Source organism: Thermobia domestica, chromosome 8 (genome assembly GCF_964235325.1).
Source record: "Thermobia domestica chromosome 8, izTheDome1.hap1.1, whole genome shotgun sequence".
Lineage (NCBI taxonomy): Eukaryota > Metazoa > Arthropoda > Insecta > Zygentoma > Lepismatidae > Thermobia > Thermobia domestica.
In genome coordinates, this window is record NC_137461.1 from 192,491,769 (window position 1) to 192,517,744 (window position 25,976).

The 25,976-nt window shown below is 34.6% G+C and overlaps 1 protein-coding gene across 3 annotated transcripts in view; it reads right to left on the reverse strand.

The window, feature by feature from the left end:
* The window catches only part of LOC145693395 (uncharacterized), a 398,952-nt gene that overhangs the window by 94,424 nt on the left and 278,552 nt on the right, over nt 1-25,976 (reverse strand). The window lies entirely within an intron of this gene.

Sequence of the window (25,976 nt, forward strand, 5' to 3'; positions counted from 1 at the left end):
GAGAGTTACCAGAGTTTTTCTTTTTTCTTTAGTCTTCCTCATATCTACATTATGATGTGCAACAAAATGATGGTTTATAAAGAGTCTATGACCTAAAAGCTTTCAAGCAGTATCTGCGCCAGAGAGAGGGAACAGAAGCCCCTGGTGGCCAAGCCTGTCCCCCAAAGAAATGGTAGGTCAGGTTTGTTAAAGTTGAGTTTAGCATCTCGTTCGTCAACGAGGCTATATAAGACGTAGATTTACAGCTTAACGTGGGATCCGAATTGCATTAGCTCCCGTCGGGGATCGAACTCGGGTCTCCAACGCCAAAGACACGTACGCAATCTGCATAGCCATAGGGGACTTCTTCTGTGAGTCAAATAACCTTTTCGATATACAAAAAAAAAAGTCCCTCTCCTAATTTTTCTCCCCCCCCCTGGTTGCCCTCCAAGTAAAGCTGGCGTCATCACTGCTTTCAAGCGATTAACTCATTAAGATACAAAACAATATCTCCAAACAAAAGTTTATATGTTTGTCTCCAATTCTTTCGACAATGAGATCTCGAAAACCACAATTGCTAGAAACGTCCCGTTTTCACGGGTCGATTCCAAATTTTATGTAGATTGTCCAGTTCTAATTTAATATTAAAAAAAAAACATGGCCGTTATTTCTTTATTACATTTTTTGGGGTACACTGGAATTGTTGAAATTTTAAAAGAGCATCATATCCTACGAGTTATACATTCCAATTCCACATAATTGTATACAGGAGTAGTATCTCTCAGTCGTTTGTTTCATACCCAAATGATAATGAAAAAAGGATAACCATTTCCCAAATCTAAGATGACTTTTTATTGTTTAAAGTGTTTTGCCCAATGAACACCATATATATCACTGACATTATAATTAATTGTGTGTGTAATGTATTTGCTTATTGCACACTGCATGCAAGAAGAAAGAAAACACTGATCAAACATGAATTAGAAACTCCAACCTTGCAAACGGTGCGAGATATTGAAAAAATAATCGAAAAAAGCTCCCCTTTATGATACCCATTGCCGATTTTTATCAAGACATCTTTCACTTGTTTCTGTAAAGGGACATGTACAGATGATGTGAAGAAGTGAAAAAATGAAAATGAAATCTTTGAGTTTTACGTCCCACGGTTATGCCGATGAGGCTAAAGGAGACGGTGATTATGAGAAATGAATGAAATGGTGGAATGAAGAAAGTGGGAGGAAACGGGAGAACCTCGAGAAAACCCACGAGCATGGTGTTTGTCCACCACAAAGTCCACACGGCGCGAGCTAGAATCGAACCAGGGACCCCAAGCACCGGAGGTGAACGCTCTACCACTGAGCCACCGCGCCCCCCAGATGATGTGAAGAATGACAAGGAGATTCATGCTCATATGTAAATAATGCAGAGAGTGCAGGTTGGACTATGCCAATAAAAAATTTCTAGAATGTTACAGAGAATCAAAAACTTTTTTCTGTTATGCTATCGATTGTGGTTTAGTATCTTTAAATTTAATTTACGATTAAGTCTGAATGGTGATAACGTTCATTTATAACTAAGCAATTTGAAAGCTGATTATGAATGCTAGAAAACTGAGTGATTGTACTGAATGAGTCGGGTGATTATGCAGGATGCGTAAAAGCGCAATTTCAAACACTACAATAAGCTCAGTTGTAGTATTAGATTAAAGCTCATTTGCTTTCCTCTATCCAGATTATCCTGTCGAAACGGTTGTGCGCGAAATGAGTGATCGGTAACTTAAAATAAAACTGGATTGGAAATTATACGAATATCCCATGACTTGATATAGCCCAAGTGGAGAAAGAACAAATAGGAAAATGGAAAAAAAGAGTGGAAAATGTTCGTATTGAATCACCAAATATCGTGGAACTAACATTACTGATTAGTTACTTTTTATTTATATTTGCATGCCTGTATTTAATGGCTTACTCTTCATGACTTTCAAAGGAAAAAATAGTGTAACTAAAACTGTTGGGACAGATAACGTGGTCCTACAAAATAATACAATATTTTCAATGAGAAAATCCATATTATTATTATTATTATTATTATTATTATTATTATTATTATATGGATTTTCCAATAAAGAATTGTGGTAGGAGACCGAACACAAATCGACAAGGCTATTCTTGAGACAAAATTTGCTTTTTCTTTAAAGAAAGTTAGTTTTGTCACGTGTTTACTTCCTGCGCAACGCGTTAAAAGATCCACCTATTCACATAGACTTCATATTTCCACACACAACAATTTTCATCGGCGTCCTTGAGAGGAGAATGTAAAAACTCCACTACATAAATAAAAACATTAACATTAGTTACGTAACTGCTTCACGAGACAGAACGGGAAAGAGAAGGAGAAAGACAGCAAATTATTTTGGATTAATTAAGTCCTAATTGCCACTAGCTGTCTTCGCTAAAATAACTTTCTACGCTGTCCGTAATCACTTTCATAGTTATGATAGCTTGGTAAGACAGTGTTAAAAGTTTCTTGAGGATTGGACATGGAAATTTTATATCAAGAAATACGGTATTTGTCACCTTCATCAAATAGTGACAAGTAAAAAAAAATACGAAAGCAAATATATCACTATTGAAACATTCTTTATAGAGTAACTTTAAAATGGTCACTTAGCCAAAAGTTCTAAGTCTTTAAACCTCTACGGAGGTTCAGGTTGGCATCCATCTTATCTATCAACGAGGTCTACAACAAATACTACGATTGGACATAAAGAAGGAATTACCTTCTGCGACTCATCTATCTCATATGGGAACTGACCTCTCCTACATCTGGCATAAATGCAACAAGTAGTGTACACAGAATTACATCAATGGAGGTTCAAGCCGTCAAACTCAATGTTGCAGAACACGTGCAGTTTCTGTATACATATCTTAACACAGTACACGTTTACCATAATATCTTGTTTAAATGGGCGATTAATCCAGAAATTCTCCTTTGCGAACACCACTGAATGCAACTGGCTCTATCAATGCTCAGATAAGTCTCTGAGCGAGAAGATAAAAGTTTAGAAATAAACCTCTTATGATTTATTTCTAACTCCAATTGATAAATTAAAACCACAACATCCAAATACAATACAATGCTCCACAATAGATAAACATCAACTACAGAAAAATGCTCGATACTGTTACTACGGAAACGAATCTTTAAGAAATATTAAAATTCCATTCTATAAATACGTTCTCAAAAAATATTATGAGCTTCCTCTTGGCTATGTGGATAGCACACGCGGATTTGGCGCTGGAGACCAGGGTTCAATTCCCAGTGGGAGCTCCTGTGATTCGGATCCCACACTAAGCTGTAGTTTTACGTCTCATATACACCTCGCTGCTGAAAACGACGTTAAATTCAAATTAAATCAAATATCTTAATACTTCCTTTATTTCCCATAAGATAACTAGATTTCAGTTCAAAACAAGTGAGTTTCGTTTCAGGGTGTAAAACTACGGTAGACATCCAAACTATGGGAATTCAATACTCAAACTTTAAGTAGTGCATCTATAACTACTGGTTGCAATAGAGTAATACGATCAAAGATAGAACCTGTTTCTAGGATGCTGAATCTATATCAAAAAGCCATTACTCTTTTTGTTCTATGGTGTATCGGAAATAGTTAATTTGACCAGATGGTTAAGGGAGAAGAGAAAAGTGCTATTGAAAATATCGGAAGTAGTAGTAAATTACAATCACTTCTGGTTTTGGTAGTGTTTTGTGGGGCTAGACGGTATGTTCTCTTCACGCTCTGAATCGTTTGCAGAAAACCACTTGTCGCTATCTAATAACTATTTTGTTCTATGACGAAAAATGCTGAAACCGGAAATTGTTTATTTTAACCACTTCTGGTTTGAATATAGGGTTAACGGAGGATACAAAACCTATTCCTTGGGACATGTAATCAATTGCAGAAAACAGCATCTCGATATCTCTTACAGTTTTTGCTGTTTGAAAATCAATATTGAAACCGGAAGTAGTCGTAAATTTCAACAACTCCCAGTTTTCGTAGAGTGTTCGGCATTGTCATGGTTCGTTGCTTAGAGACGTTGAATCGTTTGCAAAACACTTCTTGCTATGTTACCGTTTTCGTTTTATGGCGATAAAAGTTCAAACCGGAAATAACATTTGAATCACTTCTGGTTTGAATAGAGAGTTAACGGAGAAGCGGAACCTATTCTTGGGACGCTAAATCGATTGCAAACAAACACATATCGATATCTCTTACCTGTTTTATTCTGATACCTCAAACGGACGGACGGACAAAGTCGTTCATTAAGGCTTTCGATATTTATGCATAGTATAGTGTAGAAGTCTAGTAATAGAATTACTACAATACTAGGAAAATCAAGAATGACGGATATCTTATGATTGAGTTCTGTTAAAGATTTTAGAGATCCCCTAAAGATTTGAGAGATTTATTAAAGATCTGCTTTCCTTACTTCTATGGGGATCCGCTTCTAATATACTTCCTTTAGGAAAGACCCGTGCCTCCTGCTCGTGCAACGAAGACGAAAATCGTTTAGCCACGACAGAGTTCTTCAACTTTGTGGGCGTGTCTGAACAGCCCGTACTTGTGAAGCTACTAATAATAAGGACTCGGAAAACACTGTAAATTAACCAGTCGGGAGAACTGAAAATTACTCAAAAGTGATAACAGTGTGCTGAATTACGTTTGTGAACTTTTGCTTCTGGGCTATGCAGTCATAATGAAAAGGCAACAAGAAAATATTTTCAACATTACATTGTATCAACAAATGGATTCACTTAGGCAGTACAATTCATAATTTAAATGTGATTCACTAGGCTGGAAGATGAAACAGGAAATGTTTCAATGTTGCGTTGCTGATAATAATGTTGAATATACTTACATAGTTCATGAATGCGTCATAACAGAGTTACAATTCCATGTAAGCGTTATGTAAATAATGATGAATGTCATACATAATATCTTGGCCAGCATCAACTGTGAAAAATGAGCATTTGACTCTTATGATTGATACATTTTCAACTATCCTTCGTGCGTCAATCCATTAGTTCAGTATTATATATATATATATATATATATATATATATATATATATATATATATATATATATATATATATATATATATGCTGACGTGACAAACGTTCTCCCCTTTATTATTCTTCCAAACTATGCTACGCGTATGTGTCGGAAATCATATAGAACGGCTTTGTCCACCCGTCTGTCGACAGGTATCAGAAAAAAAAACGATAATACTGAGACATGGCTTTCTGCAATTGATTCAATATCCCAAGAAAAGATTCTGTCCCCTTTATTACCCCTATATTCAAACCGGAAGTGGTTCAAACGAACAATTTGTTTCGACATTTATCGTCACAGAACAAAAATGGTCATAGATACTGACAAACTGTTATCTGCGATCGATTCATCTCAAGAGAACATACCACAACTCAGAACACACTACCAAAACCGGAAGTGTTGAAATTTACTACTACGTCCGGATTCAATGTTGATTTTCATAGAGCAAGAAAGAGGCGGTCTTTTGTAATCAATTCTGCGTCACAAGAATAGGTTCTATTCCCTCCCTGAACCCTGTACTCAAACCAGAAATGATTCAAATTAACGATCTTTGGTTTCAACCTTTATCGCCATAGAACCAAAACAATAGGAGTGGGGAATATATATATATATATATATATATATATATATATATATATATATATATATATATATATATATATATATATATATATTTGTATGGATTCAAAGTCCGAAGAACAGGTGTTGATCTTTCTTGACTCTTTTTTTTTTTTTTACTCTACTGCAATAAGTACCACTACACGTTATAAATGTACAGTTTCAAGTTTGAGTATTGAATTCGCATAGTCTGGAAGTCTTCCGTAGTTTCATACTGTGAAATGAAACTATTATTATTATTATTATTATTATTATTATTATTATTATTATTATTATTATTATTATTATTATTATTATTATTATTATTATTATTATTATTGGTTTGAGATTTCAATGCTGCATCTAAAATCACAGAAGGGGTCAGACAAACACACAACAAACTAGCGGGAAAGAGGGGGTATGAAGTATACATATTTTATCAACAGGGGCCCCAGGTAAACAAGCTTGTTAATTATTATTCTCACTGGAAGATGTACATAATTTATTCCTTATCATTATTCTATCAACAAGTGCATGGCGTATTAGTAGTTTGTGTGCAGTACACAGATCGTTTCTTTCCTCATTGTTATTTTCTAGTAATTAATTTCCCGATTCCGGAGTTGAGTTGATTTTGAGTATAACGTCCCGTTCAGCAGCGAGGCTATATGAGACCAGGGTCTACTGATTAACGTGGAATCCAAACTACATGAGCTGTCGTCGGGAATCGAACCCGAGTCTCCCACGCGCTAACCGCTTAGCCAAAGGAGCTCTTCCCGGAATAAAAGAAAATACCCTTCAATGATTTGAGCAAATCTTTGCTATAAATATACACTGTATTTTACTTAACAATAATAAGTTTGTTCCATCATTTTTTCCTTTCGATTTACCAATTTAAAAAGGAAAGGAAATGAAGTGAGTTAAATAGAACAAACTTTAAACGCATATTTTTGCATAATGATAATGTACACAATCCAGCTAATTCTAACAAATTTAGTTCTTGTTCTCAATAGCAATTAGTGAAAATGTTTTAGCGAAAATTTAACTAAGGCCAAACCCACTTCGATTTTTATATCTCGGGAACCAAAGGTTTGGACAAGAAAATATTTCGAATGCTTACTAAGCAAGTCGAGGTTCTATGCTAAGTTTGGTTCAGATCGAATGAGATCGACAAAATGCGTTGGAAAGAGCCCAAAGTTTTTTTTTTTTTTGGGTGGGAATGGGGGTCAAATACTACAAGACACTAGAACACCGATTTTGAAAATCAGTGGGAATGCTCTAGTACATATCCCACAATTGGTGTTCTGTGAGATACTCTCAGTGTTAGCAAGGGATCTTATCCCGGAATATATTAAAAATGGACCCTCCTGAAGGTATTTTGAATAAAAATTGAGTTTTATTTTCACAGTGAAAAATATTGTTGGATGTGTGTACGACTGCGTAACCACAGAGCTTGTAGGGTTCTAACCGCCTATCTTAGAACTCGTTACGCTATTCTGAACGATAACCTTTAGATTTACTGATTTTAAAACGGATGAGAGCATATGAGAGTAGTTTTAAAGTGATACTTTTATATAATGATAGTGTATACAATGCAGTGAATGGTATGAAATGCTTAGCTTCAATTTAAAAATTAAAGCATTATTTACATCTCCTCTCTCCGATCTATGAAGAAATTGAACCCTTTTATTATTTACGAAAACGGCGAAAGATGGGGGAATTTTTCTTTTTCCATTTTGGAATAGGTTAACGAAGGAGATGGAGCCTATAGTGTGGGTGTTGAGTACCCCGCAAAAATTTTAGGGGTGCCCGAGAAACGCAGCACCCCTGGAATCTGTGGTCATGTAAGAGACTACGAACAATGTAGTGAACCGGTGTTACTCTGCACGCGAAACACGATAAGTAATTCTTGAGCACTGTCACCTATATTCCAAGAAAACATGATAGAATTGGATTGTTTTTATACCAAAAGGAAGATCATAGATGAAGTATAGGATCAAATCTTTATGCTACACGAATTATTTATCTGCTAAACAAGTATCTATATTTTTATTAAGTTAAGAAAATGTACAAATGCATGTCGAATTACGAGGTTTCGGAGGCGGGTCCTGATCTGGTGGACCCTTTGCGTGGATGCGATATATACTCCTACTGTCTTTTAGATTGATTTTTGAGAAGAGCAAATAAAGGACTAGAATAGTTACAATTATAGCGTAGAAAGTTCTAAAATATAGAATGTTCGTAATAAATTATGAAAATATTCTGATTCAGGATGAATCATCTATACGTCTCATAATGGTCTTCATATCACATCTAATCCAACTGATCAAATAACTAGCAGAATGCCTTTTCTTCGCACAGGAAGAGTAAGATTTATAGAAATATTTGGGAGATACTCGTATAATACTTTTGTTGTTGTTGTTTCCATAACAGTTGCCCCTGCAAGTTCGATTTTGCAGGAGTTACATAAACACTCACCCCGTTTCCTGCCTTAGGGGTTACATTTCGTAAAATTCATCTTATTGTCAGGCAAGAGTATATGGGAAATATTTATTTTAAAAAATTCAGTTCTAGTAATATTAGTTTCGGAGATCTGGAGAACGCCAGAGAACTTTCAAGCGTCTCCCTTTAGGAATTGAACTTCAATAACTCCTGTCTTATCTTCTACCTAGAGCAATGGTTCTCAACCTTTGTTGACTGACGACACATTTTACTTAACGTCCCCGGACATGGCGACACTTGTTTGATATTATTGCTACCACTGGAGGTGTTGACTGGTACACTCTATCTCGATTTTTACTAATTATTATTAAACTCATGATTTTTAAATTCTAAAATTTCGCGACACATCTTAGGGGACTGCGTGACACACTACTGTTCTACAGTATAAGCAAATTATTTCTGTAAAATTTCAATGGTCTCGGAAATCTAGTAATGAGTGAATCAGTAACTGAGATAGTAGATTTACTCGTATAGATGCTAAAGTTAAATCAAGCTCTTTCTTTCATCACTCAATTCCATTATTATTTGCCTAGGAGCACTGCATCTTTCGTAATTCTCCTGCTTGAAGCAGAGAGCATTCATTACATTTTAGATTTCACGTAAGATGATGTATATCGAGAGAAATTAGATAGAAATATCTTTCTTTCTCTTTGTAACTTTTCAATCTCACCACAAAAAAAAAAAAAAAAAAAAAAAGTCTGGAAATTTTACATTATACATGCCAATTTATATTCATCCGCTACCTTCTTTTTTCTTTCTAGTGTTCAGAATCTAGATACTTTAAACCTCAAAATTCAATAAATGAAGTATGGAACTGTATCTTATCAACATGCAATTCGCACATAGTTCCAAACAGAAAGTAATAGTAGTATACATATCGTATTAAGAAATATAGCCATCTTCAGTCTCGTGCTAAGGTTTTTAAACTGATAAGTTACCAGTTGGTTGTCTCTATCATACCAAACACGTGCAGTTATTCGAACAGTTATCTACGGGAAATGTGCATACCGAAGAGAGAGAGAGTGTGGAAACTTGAAAAATATCACGTGCAGTGTTACATAAAAAGAATTTCCACTGAATATACAAACCAAGTGTTAGTAGAAACATTAGTGTGTTGGGCATACGTCATCCGGAAGAACGTGCAACCAAATAAACCAAACAACCTTCAAGGAACATCGCTTCCACAAGTTCACTGTGCACGTCCATATTAACCTAATTATTATAATCACTTACAGCTGGACATATAGCTTCCTGTTTCTTGCTTTCACTGACTTTTTTCCCCAAACGGTGAAATGCACAGTAACATTCTTCAGAAAATAAGCATAATAAAATAGTGTATCTTCCTCTTTCCACAACGAAGCAGTCTCTCAGTGACTTTCACTATATTATTTGTATTTACAGCTATGTCAACAACTTTGTGAGAAGTAATTAACAAACTGAACAGTAATTCTAGAGCTTTTCAAGCAGCTGTTGAGATGAGATTAAGTTTCAAACTTCATGGATATCCTATAACAGAAAATGCACGTGAAAGATAATGAAATAACATGTGCAATTATGCACAACTTTGAGGAACGAGGCAATTTCAAGAAAACCCATGAGTACAATGTTTGTCCATTTTTCTTTTTAAGCATCACATAACCTTAAAACGAATCTGTGGCCTTGCAATGTAATATGCTGCAGAAATTTCAATCTGGGCAATTCTTTGATACTTATATCGTAACATGCGTAGTTATATCTGTCTTAAATATTCAATTTATTTAAATATAGAAAGCATTACCATACATTTGTACTCGTTACTTAGTAAAACTCTACAATATTCTTATTGTGCATAGATATCTGGGAGGGGAGGGGCAAGGAGCGGCTGTGGGCTCTCCTTGGAATCATTGAATTAAGTTTTCGGGCATGAGCATTCTTTTCTAAATTAACTCTCTAATATTTTAACCTCTGTTAGAATGAAGACAAAAACACGTGATTTTCGTTTCACAACGCGAAACTACGATAGACTTACACGCTCTGCGAATTCAATACTCAAATTTGAAATAGTACAATCTATAACTACTTTAATAGATGATAAGATCACTTTCGGTTGCAATAGAAAATAAAATCAGAGGTAAAATACGTTCTTACAGTACTGAATCAATATAAAAATAACTGTTTGTCGCTATCTATTTTCGTTCTATCCATCACGCTATCAGTGTTGTAACCGGCAATCATAAATTTGCATTAGTATCGGTTTGAATAGATAGACAAAAGTAGAGACAAAACTCACACTTGGGGAACTGAATCTGTCAGAAAGTCGCTTCTTGGTATCTTTAACCGTTTTTGTTCTATGAAAATAAGTACTGAAACCGGAAGTACTAGTAAATTTAAACCCCCTTCCAGTTTCGATACATTGTTTCGTGTGGTAGTGGTGTGTTCTCTTGAAACGCTGAATCGATTGCAAGAAACCGCTTCTCGCTATTTATTACGGCTTTTGTTCTATGAAGACCATGTTGAAACCAAAAACAGTTGATTTCTACAACCTCTGGTTTAAATAGAGGGTTAATTGACGAAATGAGACCTAGTCTTGGGATCCGGAATCGACTGAAAAAAAAAAAAAAAAACTTCTTGATATCTTTTGTCGTTTTTCCTCTATGGAAATCAGTGCTGAAACCAGAAGTAATAGTAAATTTGAACAATTGGAAGTGTTGTGAATAGTCGTGATACGTTATTTTGATATGCTGAATACTTTGCCGAAAACCGCTTCTTGCTATCTGTTACAGGCTTCGTTCTATGGCGATAAACGTTGAAACCGGAAGTGGTTAATTTAAACAACTTCCGGAATGAATAGGTTAACGAAGATGCAATCGAAGAAGTGAATCGATTGCAAAACAACGCTTCTCGATATCAATTTCTCTTTTAGCTCTGATACATGTCGATACATTACATTCTCGTGTAAAATTTATATGTGACCACCGGAAAAGTATGTTCTTTCAAACAAAATTATCAAAATCTGTGCACTTATATCGAAGTTGTACATAAACAGACAGAAAAAATATTTTTTATAATCCTATAAAAATGGTAGAATTCAGATTTTTTGAAGTCGGTTAAAACTAAATTATGTGATACTAGATGGTCTGCACCTTATATGACAAAAGAATTTTCTTCTTTAAAGTAAACAAAAGTAAAGTAAAAGAGTAAAGGAAGAAAGAAGACGATTACAAACTTTGCCTTCTGTAAAAAAAAATCCTGTTAATAATCCATGTTAGCTTGTAATTAAAAAGGTAAAAAAGATGAGAGCTATATTAATTCAGTGGTTTCTGACTAATGTGTTGCAAAATTTTAGAATTTAAAACTAATGAAACATTTAATAATTAGTTAGAAATCAATTTTGAGACAGACTGTACTAATCAACACCTCCCGCGGCAGCCCACCAAAACCACAAAAGTACATTGGACTTGCATCTGGAGACTTCATAGGTATCTCGTTGAAAGATACGGCCTGTATTTCAGTAGTTTCCATCATACATTGGTAGAATACGAGGACGGTCTTGAGACGTGCAATGAAGCTTTGTCTTGATGTGTACTACGTTGACTTTGTTCCCGCACTTTTCTGGAAGCTTCTCCTTGTAGATCGGCTTTAGGATCTCCTCGTGGTAGTACTGCAATTTGATTTTGCAGTCCTTCAGCCTGTGAATTTTCATTTTGTCTCGGTGACAGTAGCTGGCGATCACAATGATCCCTTTTCCTCTAAGTTTTCACATGCTCCGACCTACTTTATGAAGAGCTTCACGCCTTTCTCTGTATAGATGATGACCTGTCTTATTATACGGAGAGGAATGTTGGACGAGAAAGAAGATAGAGGAACGGAAGTTGAATATTATGGAGATGAAAATACTGCGGTGTAGAGTGACGCGGAAGGACAAAAGTAAGAATGAAGTGATCCGAGGAACAGAAAAGGTGAGATCAGCAGTAGAAAAGCTACAAGAAAGTAGTTTGAGATCGTTTGGGCATGTAAGAGTACGACCTTCAGAATACGTAGCTCACCAAGTCGATGCTATAGAACTAAACAGGAAACGAGCACGAGGCCGGCCAAAGAAGAAGTGAGAAGATTATGTGAAGAACGATATTATACAGCATATGTCTCAGTGGATAGAAGCAGGTGGAGGACAGCGATCCGAAAAGCCGATTTCAATTAACCGGGGGAAAAGTTTAGAAGATACGAAGATAAGTCAATAAGTAACTGCAATATTTTTCTATTTCTTTTCAGGTTGGCTCTACGGCATTATGCGCTCACCAGACACTAGGTGTGACCGTTGGCTTCGTCTGTGGCAGGTTGTAGTGTTATCACATCAGTCTGCTTTGTGCTGTTGTGAAGTAAAGGAGGTCGTGCCATTCTCTGTGTGCACCAAAGAAGGACAGCGTTCTGTCATCCGTTTTTGTGTTCTGAAGGTGTTCCCGGAGCAGAAATTCATAGAAGACTCCCAGCACAATACAGGGACAATGTGTTGCCATAGCGAAGTTTTTATCAGTGGATTGAACAGTTCAAAAGCGGTCGAATGAGCGTGAAGGATGAGGAAAGAGCAGGGCGTCAAGCTACAGCAACAATTGATGGCATTATTGAGTGAGTGCGTGCCTCGTTTCTGAATAGCAGGCGATGATGAAGTGGTAACCCATATGCAGATTAGTCATGGTTTTGCATATGACATGCGTAACAGGCTCAACTTTCACAAAGTCTGGGCGAGTGGGTTCCGAAAAAAAACTCGATGAACAGCAGAACAGAAACCGTGAGAGACCTTTCAGCACCTACTAAGACCGTTATGTTAACGAAGTTGAAGTGTTTCTCAGACGAATCATCACTAGAGATGAAACTTAGATTCATCACTTTTAACAAGACAGCAAACGCCAGAGCATGCAATGGAAGTACCCGGATCTCACGCCAAGAAGAAATTCAAGAGTCACCTTCTGTAGGGAAGGTGATGTCACAGTGTTTTGGGACTCACAAGAGCCAATTCTGGAACATTATCTGGAAGATAGGTCAACAGCGAAAAATATAGTGATATGCTGGTAAGCAAGTTGAAGCCTGCAATTCGTAATAAACGCAGAGGTCGATTGTCGGGAAGCATTCTTGTGTTGCATGACAATGCGCGTTTACGTACTGGCGCCCACACCACTCAAATTCTTCAGGCGTTGAGTTCCCAGGTGTTGGAGCATCCTGCATACAATTCCGATCTCGCCCCGTCGGATTACAATCTGTTTAATCTACAACGAGATTGTATATCTAATCCATAAATTACTTCCATTTCTTGTAGTTATTTTGGACAACGGTGGTTAAAAGTGCACAATTTGTTGATAAGAAGAAGAAATGTAGAATATATGTTGAATTTGATATTGATAATCAGATAATGTGAGTTATTAAAAAGAAGATAGCTATTTTGCTTCGTTTCTATGATAACATAATAATAATTTTCATAAAGGTTTTGCGAATAAAAAGTTAATGGTGTTCTGCATGTGATGTGTCTAATTCTCAATGCATGCAATCAGTAGTTTTTACAAGTACAGGTAAATAAAATTAACATGTTTAGCCGTGTTAACTTATATTGCAATTCGGACTGTGGGTATATATAACGAAATATAAAATATAAACGTCATTTTAATATCGTCATGGTGGTTTACCGGCCAGGAGTACCTTGAGATTAGGTTTGAAGTTAAGTAAAGCAGTCTCATCATAGCATTCAACACGGAGTATCTTTACTCAGGAGTAAGAAAAGAATTTATAGAAACATTAAAATGAGTGTTTCTGGGAGTGAGAATATGAATGAAGAAGGTGGTGATGTAGAGCTACCAGGCACGAACTCGTCGACAAATGTAGCTGACCTTATAAAGCAGTTAGGTTAATCTTTGTCGCCACAAATGGACACTAAATTTGAACAAAAGTTTCAACAAATGGATACTCAATTTCAGCTAATGGATACTAGGTTTCAGCAAATATATACTAAATTTGAACAAATTACACAGGCAATGACTCAGCGAATGGATAATAAATTAGAGCAGATAACACAACAAATCAACACTAAATTAGAACGAACAGTCTGTATGATGGAACAAATGGTGCACAGATTTTCTATTGTACAAAATTCCGTGGATGTGGTAGAAACGAAGTTTAGTGAGCATAGTAATCAAATTAAAGCATTACATGAGTAAATAGACACTATAAAGAAAAAGATCGGTGACATATGGTGACATAAATGTTAATAAAGAACATTTATGGTGACATAAATGTTAATCCTGATTCAATCCTCAACAGGGACCTTATATCTAATGAACCTAGATTACCACCAGAAGAAAGTGATATAACAGAAAGCTCTTCAGAGAAGGATGAAAGTGCCTATAGTATCGGGAAAGAGAAAAAAGAACACGTTCAGTACCGGTACCGTACATCACCGAAAACCCAGACACATAAGATCTAATCCTTCGAAACAACCTCATAATAATCATCCTTTCAGATTTAGTGAAATACGATCATTAACAAAATTTAGCGGAAGGTCAGAAGACATACCTGCCAGTGTATTTCTGGAAAAATTCCAAGAGAAATGTGACCTAATCGGTCTAGACAAAACTAAATTACTTGAAATATTGCCTCATGTTTTAATACCACCGTGTTCTGTATGGTTCAAAGCAATCAGAAGTCATTTACGTAATTGTTTAGATTTTAAAAATGCCTTACTTTCTAATTTTGAAAACGATTTAATGTTGGCCAAGACGCCTTAGTTCGAAATAGACATTACAACCCAAAATTGGATGAGAGTCTCACTAACATTGTGATATCCGTATATAATGAATTGAAGTTAATTAATCCATACCAACAGGAATCAAGAGTAATATCATCAATCCGAATTTTGTTACCTTTTAAGTTGCAACAAATGTTGATTTCTGCCAAATACATTAATTTCAATCACCTTATTATGATAGTGGAAAATTTTGAAAGTCAATCTATGTTGCACGCTAATAGTAATCGAAATCAAGCCGCCAATACTAATCGTAATCAAGTTAGTTATGTACCTGTGCGCAACATCAATGTCAGGGAAGAAGGTGATCTCCATGTGAGAAGTAATAATAGATTCCATTGTAACGAGGATAGAACTGAACCTAATTTTACCGGTAATAGAACTGAATCCAATTGTAGGAGAAACAGGAAGCGAACAATAAGTTTAACTTTCCACGAAATGGATTTTGTAATAGTTTCGTAGGTGGCAGAAATTCTCAAAATAGAACCAAGATACCGTGGAAGCAAATAATAGGCAAAACTGTATACAAGATTGTGGCGTACAATGCAACTTAACCAAACCCTTTGGCAATGTAACTTAAGCTAAAGTTGTGACGTCCGTCAAGTAATATTTATTTAATTCTTGTTTATTTTCACTTTGAATACAATTATGATTTCATTTATAATTCGTACTTTGTTTGAATTCTATAGAGATAATATAAATAATATTCTTAATGTAAATGAATACGAAGATTGCATATCAAAGTTATGCTTAATATGCTTTAATAAATAAAACATGTTATATTATATTCTAACTCACATAAACTTTGTTTATTTTTAATATGATAATGTCTTTATTTGTATTACTCCTGCATATGATATTGCTTACTTTATGTTTCGTTTTACTTTTGAGTATTATTCTGATTTCTTTATAATTCGCTTCACTTATCAATATTGTGCTTTTCAATTCTTTTATAATCATCTTGATTATGCTCAAATGGAAGGAATAAGTTGCGTAATACGTCAATGTACTTTTGTTTAATTATTTAATAAGCTCCGAAGATACTGAATGCAAGAATATATTTTAGGACCAGAATAATTAACAAGTTGATCGTATTTTTGAATAAGTCCTCTTCGACGATAATCTATAGAATTAAAATATAATTGATTATTAAATAAATGTAAGATTATTGTTGATATAAAATGAAATTAATATATATATTGTAATACACACACACACACACATTATATATATATATATGAGGGTTATTCGAAAAGTAAGGTAACCATGTATGTAAGAATATGTAACGGTCCAGGATTCTTTCTTAAATTGTAATCAATTTAAGAAGTCCTCGTCAGGAGCCATATATACAACGAGATTGTATATCTAATCCGTAAATTACTTCCATTTTCTTGTAGTTATTTTGGACAACGGTGGTTAAAAGTGCACAATTTGTTGATAAGAAGAAGAAATGTAAAATATATGTTGATTTTTATATTGATAAAATCAGATAATGTGAGTTGTAAAAAAGAAGATAGCTATTTTGCCTAGTTTCTATGGCAATATAATAATAATTTTCATAAAGGTTTTGCGAATAAAAAGTTAATGGTGTTCTGCATGTGATGTGTTTAATTCTCAATGCATGCAATCAGTAGTTTTTACAAGTACAGGTAAATAAAATTAAGGTGTTTAGCCGTGTTGACTTATATTGCAATTCGGACTGTAGGCATATATAACGAAATATAAAATATAAAACGTTATTTTATCATTGTTATAAATCCACTTAAAGATGCTCTCAGAGGCCGACGATTCAGTTTCGATCAACAGGTGAAGGAAGCAGTGCGTTCACGGCTTGCTGCGCAACCAAAAACTTTTTTTTAGAGGATATCGGAAAGTTTGTGCAACGGTAGACCAGGTGCATTGAAAAACGCTGTACTAGAGTGACTATGTTGAAAAACGGTATGAATAAGAACATTGTACTCTTATGTTAATAAATAATAAAATTGATTGCAGATACTTATTGACTTACCCTCGTAAAACGAATTTTTCTTATTAAAATTTATGCTATATGATAGGCAGGCCACTCCTACGGTGAAACTCGCATTAAAATAAACGTCCATCAAGACTATCATTACGATACTAGCAAGACGATAAAATAAACACAAAATTATATTAACTCGTAAACTAATTTCTATCAATTATGCAACATAAGTGTAAAAGCAATCGAAACATATTATTAAGGTGAATGAAATCAAAGTTTACTTCATTCCATTTATCTACCTCTTGTAAACTGGTATTATATAAATTCATTAAACCACTTTAACCTACACTCTCACATCAGATTTCTTCGAAATATAATCTTTTGGTAATAGTAAACACCGTTGGGAACTACCTACATATTTATGAATGCTTTCTCTTTTCTGGCGTCTTTGTTTCTTTTTTTTAAATTATTCTTTTAGTAGTGTATTCAGTGCGAACTCACCAGTTTTTCGCTGGGGTCAATATTCTGAGTCTCCTTTCTTGCAAGGGAATGGCATATTCGTAATTTCCGAATCGAGTATTCGGATCTTACGCTCAATTGGTTAAGTTCTCTCCCTCCTGCGTGCCATGTGGAATTAGCGCAAACTAATTAAAGTTTCCTGTTCTGTGAAGTACGAAATCGTCCAATACTAGATTTCATATCTTTAAGTACTACTGATCAGAAGAAACATTGTATTTCACCACTAGCAGTTTTATGGTTGGAATTTCCAAAATGAAGTGGGAACTGAAAAAACTTCAATATACCAAATTTCATGGTTTACTCTCCACGGCATATCCGTGAGATGTTACATTTTAAAAAGATCATTATTTTTACTATATTGACTAATGTCATTAAGTGTACTTAGCATGTTCTACCTTTATTTGGTATCGGAACTGACATGCAACTCGAAGTTATGTCAATCTTACTCCTTATAAGAAGTATCTATAGACAACCTAAAAAGTATATAAGCTATTTCATTTATTTTGTATCTAAGATATTTTTAGAGCTGCCTTTTGTACATATACCTAGGAAGGCTTGATATGGGGGCTAAGCGGCCCAGTGGTACAACACTCACCTCTGATGCGTAGGGTCCCTGGTTCGATCCCAACTCGAACAAAGAGGGTTTTGTGATGTACAAATACCGTTTGCGTTAGTTTCCTCGAGGTTCTCCAGTTTTCTCTCGTTTTCTTCATTCCACCATTTCATTCATTATCATCATCACTTTCTCCTTAGCTTCGGTGCATAATCATGGGACATTAAACAAGACAAAACAAAAATTCCGTACCTTGCCGAACACAAAGAAGATAGGAATTGTCAGTATACTACAAAAATCTAAATTTTAAATTGTTTAAGGATTACAGCTCACTGGTAACTTTCTGTCGGGCATCAAGCAGGGCAACAGCTTGGAGACGGAACAGTTGCGCAACAACTAAAAATACATTGAATCTTATTGCGGTCCGCTCAGTGCGGCGACGGCGATAGAAAAGTTGCCAAGGTGCCTCCAAGCAGGGAGATTTTTTAAAAAATTAATGCTTTCTACAAGTTTTTTCGCACAACAATTCGTTCGGTGTACAGCGTGTGAAAAGAAGTGTTTGCATTGGAAGCTAATATGTCTTTAATTAGCGATGAAAACAATTAAAAATCAATTAAGGAAATAGAGAAACGCCCAGCATTGTATAAGAAAACTGCAAGAATATTCAGATATAAATTTAAAGAAGAAATTGTGTGAGGAAGTGTGTTTCGATGTTATAATAAATTGGAATGAGCTTCGAGGGATAATTGCATAAATCACTATATCGCGTGTAAAATTTTCCTTTCAGCAATCCCTCACTGTATATAAGATGAACCCAGTATTCCTTTTTTCTTCTTAAATTCAGCATTACCACCCAAGCAATGAAGTTCATCGTGCTGTTCCGCCAAATTATGATATCAAATGCCCAGCAACTTTTTTGTTACCATCGCCAGTGAGCGAGGGTGTGGCAACAAAATTGTTTTGTCTCCGTAAAGTTACTGACTGTAGGTGACAGAGACGAGATAGTTGCGCAACTGTTTCGTCACCAGTGAGCGGTAGATCAAACTGATTTTCTACTGTAACAAAAGACGAACAAAAGGCATGCACTCTCAGTCATTACAAATTTATTCTTCCCTTTTATGAAGCAAACATAGAATAATTCCAAGAAGTTAACGTAGAACTTACATTAACGCTAAATGCTAATTAACTTGGATAACGTTATGGTTAACAATATCAATATTTTATGAACTGGTTTGTCAACAATTTCACTTGCACGCTTATCTGAAGCACGATTTCAATTTGTCTCTGTGGAAGAATTATATCAGGAAACTAGGATGTAGGTAATAAACAAATCATGAATCTTAAAAGATGCCTTGAAATTCCCTTGCAACAAGGCATGTGGATGAAATTCCTGGAAAATAAGTTGGGGCAAGTGTTTAAATAATCATAGTAATTTCTTGTACTATTCTAGTGTAATTTCTTGGAATTTTCACCCATTCGATTTGAACGTTGCTAGATTTTTGAGTGATACATGTAATATTGCGTGGTTTTACTTATTATACAATAACTACAGCAAAATGAAAAATTAAAATTTGAAAAACATAGTTCTTAAACTTATAGGAAGCTGTTACGTAGAGTTGAGTTTTGAACATAATAATATTACATGACTATAACGTATTCCTTACTGTAAATAAACCGTTGTCAGGAGATTTCTGTCACTTTCTTTTCTCTTACTTTGTAACTTCTAGAATACAAGAGTTCTCAAATTTTGATTTTGCATTTTCTGTTGCGTGTTCCTTTAAAAAAAAAAAAAAAAAAAAAAACACTGGAGGAATTTAGCTTTGGATACCTTAATAGAAAAGTTAAGCTATTGCAGCAAAATACTCAATTGCAAAGGATATTTGAATGTGAATATACTTACCTTCTTCGAATATCAAGACATGTGAGCAAAATTTAAGGAACGCTATTTCTGAAAGCGTTGCGATCTTTGAACTAAAAGGACATAAAATAAAGAAATGCTTGAACCTAAAGTGTCAAAAATACGCACTGTAGACATGAAGTAATGAGAACAATTCAGTTTGCATATGCGTGCAGGTATATTCGTAATTACAAGCATACAATGTAAAATTCTAGTGTAGAATTTTTGAAATATTCATAGAAGAAACTAAGTTTCTATTAGAATAAGAATAGTATTTTAGTCACCATGTAAGATAGTTTCTCAGAAGCTAGAGTTAAAGAACATTTTCCAGAAGAGGAAGAAAGCTTATCTTATTCCCTTACCCCATTCAAATGAACACAGAAAAAAATGAACGCTTTTTTTACAATTCAAATTAACAGAAATCTATACAGGAACAGTAGTAATTCGAAACAAAATGGCAGATATATTGATATCACAATCAACAAAGTCAAACTATTCTTGATCAACAAAATTCGTAGGATATTGACAAGTTTATTCCATTCCATAAAATTCGAACTCTTTTCATGACAGTTGCTAGATACTGAAGTAGCAGATCGATATTAAGCTTATATTATGATGCTCTACTTTTTATTATTATTATTTTGAAAAAAAATAAGGGAAAAGTGACAGACATATGTTGCTTACGTAGGTGCTTGACCGACTTCATCGGGTATGTCCATGCGGATGCTAATAAAATTTCGTCAAGGGTCAAAATAGTTTTTGACCCTTCTTCGATTTCTATTTTTCTTCGATTGTCATGTATTTTAACTTTTGTTACCTGTAATTCCTCAATTCACTGAAATAACATTTTATCCTATTTTTAATTAAACATATGAGCATGTTAGAGTGAGAATGGGTGGGCTTGAATTACCTTTATTCACAACCATATGAAATGTTCTGGCTACGCGTGTGTGTGGAGCAAAAGCTGACTAGCATAACTGCGAAAAAATGTAATAAATATATTCATTTCAAACAAAAAGCAAACTCTAATAAATCAAATTTCTCGTGTAACAGATACAATTTCACGAAAATACCGTAATTAATATAAATAATAAACGAATTTAAGAAGGAAATAAAAATTTAGGTAATAGTGGAAAATACATGTTATTACTCCGTACAAATATTTTTACGTCTCAACTGTCAAAGAAATTAAAAATTATAAAAACATTCTCCTGCGTGTTGTATTATAAGGATGTAAAAGTTGATCGCTGACAAAGAACAGGTACTCACAACTTTCGAAAACAAAACTTTGAGAAAAATATTTGGCGGGATAAAGAGACAAATAAGCGGGTCAATTTAGAACCCCACAACGCTCAACTTCACAAAAACTACGGTCAGACCACAATGTAATAGGAATGGTAAAGTAAAGGCATCTGAGAAAGATAAGCGTGACACATCGCTCGCACGGAAAATATGTGGTCAGGAAATCCAGGGGAAACAACTGACACCACGAAGAAACTGGAAGGATGCTAAATAGTGAAACAGGTTTAATTCGAAGTTGGCTTGGCGAATCTATAATAAAATAAAGAAGTTTTCCTTCTACGATATAAGAATGAATCTTCAGGTTCCTAAAGCGATACAGATAGTTGGTACATACAATCGATATATGTATAGAGTATATAGACGTAATACATCCATTAACAGTTAATGATATACCGCCTTATGCAGAGTCGTTTTGACTTATGATTAGCGTCATACTAAAGGTTTGACTACTGCAAGAAACATATGTTAGTCGAGCTCTTTAGTATTGCACTATTCACTTGTCAGAACGACTCTGCATAAGGCCCATAGTGTCTAAAGTTAACAAATATACAATACGCTTGATACCTAATTGAGGAAAGCGTGGCGAGCTTCTACCATTCGACTCAATCTACAAGTGTGTGTGTGTAGGGTTACATTCAATGAAGAATAAAGAGTAAATGAGGAGTTAAAACCATCCCATGGTGCATATATAAACATATGCATACAAAACAATTTTGCAAGAAAAGCACATAAAAAAGATTTGATGCTTTCTAAAAATAGTGTATAATTTTCTTTAGGGAACTCCGATGGTTCTCGAATATGGGTTAAAATATGACAAGAGTGAAAGGGTGAATTTACCCTCTCCATTTAAAAAGCATGTTCCACGATAGTTTTTGTAAAATAATAATAATAATAATAATAATAATAATAATAATAATAATAATAATAATAATAATAATAATAATAATAAAATAAAGGTTTGATTTTGATGCCTAGGTAGTATTATTAGTGGTGATATGAAGTGCGAACGTGAAATAAAAGCAATGATAATAATGACGAAAGAAGTCATGAGAAGGAGGAAAAGTGTTTTGTGGAAAATTGAATGAAGAATCGAGAAAAAGGACTTCGTGCGGAGTACTGTACTGTATGGGGCAGAAACAGATATTACGCAAAAATGACGAAAAACGACTCGAAGCTTTCAAAGTGTGAGTGCGGAGAAGAATTGAGAGAATAAATTGGGTCGAGCGGAAAACGAATGAGAGGGAAATGGTTGGGGAGAAAAGAACAGTTTTAGATATTATTCAGAAGAGAAAGAGAAACAGGTTGGGACATTGGCTAAGAAGAAACTGTATCATGAGGAACGTGCTTGAGGGTATGGTGGCAGGAAAAAGGAGGAGAGGGCGAAGAAAGCAACAATTGATGGACGACATCAAAACGTAAAAATCGTACGTAAAGACGAAAAGGCTAGCGAAAGACCGCAGAGCAATAATGGCAGACCATCTACAATGATGAATGGTGTGTAAGTTTAATAAGGCTCTCACACTCCCTAATATTTCAAGTCGGTATAAAATGGCGTTTCAATAGCAGCAACCTCTCATTTAACGAATGAAAATTATCTGTTGTGTATACATTGTATTTGAAATCGAGATAAAAGCCTTCCAAATTATTCCCTTAAAATTAGTGGATTGTTGGCGAAGAAACTTTACAAAATATTTTCCCCGTCAATTGGTAAAGACTGTTAAACGAGTACAACGTACAACCACGGAAAAGACATATACCACTTTCTTATTTTTGACTGGTTGTAGTATATTTCCTGGGGCCGATATGTATACAACTTTCAAAGATCAATATTTTTTTCAGGGTCAAAGATCATAAATTTTTGGGCATTATATACCCGCTTGGTCAAATTTTTGGAGGGTTGAAAGATATTGCCGTAAAGTTGGGGTATGTACTCATGAACCAAGATACCTCTTCAGAATCTCAAGGAGTGGATTTAGGCCAGCATTTGCCTCTAAAATTTTGGGTGGAGTGTGCTTTCCTGTAAAGTTCCAAATACTATTTATTAACTAGTAACACAATTGAAAGAATTATAACTTTCCAACGCATTGGAATTGTTCAGAAAGTAAGAATCGAATTCCTTTAACAGTCAGTTGTTGGAAAAAGCAGTCAGTTATTGCAAAAACACTCCAGACTAACATTTTTATCAGGTGTAAATCAAATTCTTCAAGGATCAATGAACCAAGAATTTCCCAATTTCTCAGCAAGTGAGATTTCATAATTGAAACCTTGTCCTATACCAACTTATTAGGCAAAAAGAACATTTTGTATGCATGAAAATATGTTACAAGACAAGGGAAAAATTATCAGAAAATATTGAAATTTTTTTAGTCGTTTACTGTAATTCAGAAATTCAGTAAATATACGCTTGGGTTTGAAGTAAATCACTGTTTTAACATATATAAAATCATAGTCTTTTCTATTAGTTTCTTCTACACAGCGAATCTCTTGTACTGTAACTCGCTTACATGGAATATGTCTACTTGTATTAGCAGATAGAGCTCTCTCGTGGCCACATGGTTAGCGTACACGCCCTCGAGGCGGAAGACCCGGATTCGATTTCCAGTGAGAGCTCATGTGGTTCGGATTCCATACTAAGTTGAACGTACACGTCTCATATGGCCTCGGTGTTGAAAAAAAATGTGCTAACTCCAAACCATCTAACATAAGGAGATGCAATGAACTTTCTCAATAAAACAATAGGATTATTAGATATTTTCTACTGTACTGCAAATTTTACTGCATGTTTACTTATTCTGCATATCTGAGTACATATCTTCGCGATTTTTAGTGCATAGTTGTATGCATATCGTGATGGTTTTTAGCGCATATCGATCCGAACTTTAGTAATGTGTGTTCTCCTGGGTATTGGTTGTTGAAAATTAATGTCGTATTGTCCGGTGAGAGTTAAGCCGGCTATCTTCTAGCCGTAACAAAATCAATTGATACGATATTGTAGGAGCTTATGAATCCCATAGATTAAATAAATAATTAATTATGAATTTTAATAAAACAGCCTGAATCATCTGCAGTTTTCTCTTTTTATTCTTTCTGCGGGGATCATGCTTATAAAATGCAATTTACGTGTAATTAAGCATTTCTGTATCAAATAAACTTTAACCGTTGAAATAAGTAAGTTATGTTCGTAAATATCCACTGTTCTTTAAGTTTATAGATAATAACTAGAATAATTCGTGAAATTTTTACGTGTTAGTATGCTATCTGCAAAAATAAACTAATTTTTTCATGCCTCTGCATATTAAAAAAAAAAAAAAAAAAAAACAACTATGTGGGATCTATAAAGTAATATGAAACACTAGTATAAGCAATACCAACATGAAACGCTTGCGACAATCGAAAGTTTCCTATATGTTTTATCTTCGTGAAACTCTTGATTGTATTTAACGAAAATAATAATAATGTTGAGCCAAAGTTCTACTGAGGAAACTAGTAATCACTTGACAAACGCACCTTATTTTGTAAGAATCAGATCTCGTACTAAGAGGAGTGGCAAAGGGCATTGTCCTACTGTTACACCCAACACTTGCGTCAACCGAACAGCATTTCGCTGGTTGGGACTTTCGAACAATTTTTATAGCATTAAAGATGCTATGATTACTATAGGCATCTACATATATTACAGGTCATTTACAAGTAGCCTACTTAACATTTCTTGAGAAAAAAAATCACTTTGTTAACATTGCACAGTAGAGACTAAAAACAAACAATGAATTAACCAGAGGTGTTACATTTTTAGTAAATTTTGTATTTTCTGCATCAGTTGCACTATATAAGAAAAAGTCTTTTTTTATTTTAATACATCCATTTTATCTAAATAGTAATGACACTAAGCCGTCACTGAGAAACTTTTCCATACAGTTACGGTATACGTTGTAGTAATAATCTAAATAAATTACTACACTGAAAGTATCTACGAAAATTGATAAGTTAATGCAAGTAACACTTGGGATCCCATTCCGTATCAATCTTCAGAAGAATTACTAAGTGTAATGCAGTGCAAACCATGAAAAAAAAAAAAAAAAAGTAGTAACTTCTATGCTAATTATCGGAAACTAAAACGCAGAGTTTGCGTTGCGTTGATGCAAATTGTTACGGAATGCGAGTCCGTCGTAATGAAACTGCATTTCTTAATCGTTATCACAATCTATAACGTTGAGATAGTGTTCTACATACATTTCAATCTGTTACTGAGTTCGAAGAGGTTGCATGGTGAGAAATGTTTGTATGCAGTAAAATAAGGATATCAATTCACTCGGTAGCTAATTCGATTGGACCGGATGGTAAGTTAGAAATGCGGATTATTAAAATAGCTTTGGTTTTTTACAAATAACTCTTCGAAGCAACTAAGGTGGGATTAAATCAGTTTTAACCCTTTCAGACCTGGTGGTCACATTTGTGTACATTAAGTTTTAAGCTTAATATAATTACTCTGGAGGATTCTAAATGGCTGGGTTTTTATGTCAGAATTCTTTGAACTTTTCTAAATCACTTTCCACTATTTCTGTGGTGTTTTAATCTGTTGTAAGTAATCTTTTTTATGTAATCTTTTGTAACGATTTTAAGTAATCTTTTGTATGTACAAGTTTTTCTTTATTGTTTCACTTGTTTTGGTTCCTTGTTACTAATCTGATTAATATATAATACCTAAATAGATAAAATTTTGCCTCATTTAAACTTTCATCCGGGTTTTAATTAGAACATCGTGCTGATACAATTTCGAATATTGTAACTA